Source organism: Asparagus officinalis, chromosome 6, assembly GCF_001876935.1.
Source record: "Asparagus officinalis chromosome 6, Aspof.V1, whole genome shotgun sequence".
Taxonomy (NCBI): Eukaryota; Viridiplantae; Streptophyta; class Magnoliopsida; order Asparagales; family Asparagaceae; genus Asparagus; species Asparagus officinalis.
In genome coordinates this window covers 67,755,075-67,756,261 of record NC_033799.1, presented here as the reverse complement: position 1 = coordinate 67,756,261, position 1,187 = coordinate 67,755,075, and the positions used below count along the sequence as shown (strand labels likewise).

Sequence of the window (1,187 nt, the reverse complement as noted above, 5' to 3'; positions counted from 1 at the left end):
CACTTACTCCACGTCATAATACTGTCTCAAGTAAGAAGCTTTATTGATTCCAATGGCCATTCTGAACTGTGGAACCATAACGGAAACTACTCAAAGTTATATAACACACCCAAGTCTCAGAAAAACAATCACATTCAGTTCAATATAAGCACAAAACGAAAACTGCAGCCCAACAATTTGAAGAACCAGTAAAGGAAAATTTCAAACATGCAAGGCCAAAATGCGATGAATACTGATAACGATCTATGCAGGAACATTACGCCACTGAATACTAAAACCTACTAGTTAATAAACAAAGTCGTGAACTTATTAAAAAGTATAAAGGGAAAAGAATCTCACTCTCAACAGATCCAAATCGAATGCAGAACATCTCCTCCTTTAACTCCCCATCAGAGAAATCAGGCGCGTGCCAAACACAAGACTTATCATTCCCAACATGCTCCTGCATCTTAATCGTCAGAAATATTACAAACCAAACAAATCAAAAACTTTAATCAAGCTTACCCTAAAAAATCAAAACCCTAAACAAGCCAAAATAAAATTCACCATAATGATTTGCGCAAATCTTGAGGGTCTTGGCCTACCTCATAACCAGCCAAACCTTTCCAGTCTCCTTGTGCTTCAACAGCCTCACGCTCCCCGTACCTTGCTCCTTCCACTAGTTCCCCTCCTTATCGAACCGATACAACTTCGCTTTCCTAGACAAAATCAAGAAAGTTTAGAATAGAAAGTGATCGTGAAACGCTAAAGATGATGAGATCGATGGCAGATATGAGGAGATTTACAGGTCGAGGATGGCCTCCTCATCCTCCTCCCCGGTGGTGACGGCGACCTCCTCGAGCTTGATGATCGGGGCGATCTGAGCTCTGGTGTCCTCTTCCTCGTTAGCGACGGCGCCGTGGAATTCTTCCTCGTCTCTGCGATCGGCGTCGGAGCTCGCCATGGCAAATGATTTGATCGTTTTGAGAGGGAGGGGGCGGGGGGATCTACAGGCTGAGATGAGAATGGTGTTTGTACAACTAGGGTTTTAATAAAGGGGAGAGAGGAGGAGTAAGGCAGGGGGTAGTTTAGGGTTTATAATTTATTTTTGTGTATATTGTATATATATTGGATGTATTACTACTTTTTAGGTTGAGAGGCAAATACACATAGTTCTATGGGCTTATGAGTACATTTGAAACTAGTTG

At 42.0% G+C, this 1,187-nt stretch overlaps 1 pseudogene; it reads right to left on the bottom strand.

The window, feature by feature from the left end:
- Positions 244-957, bottom strand: LOC109846272 (annotated as a pseudogene).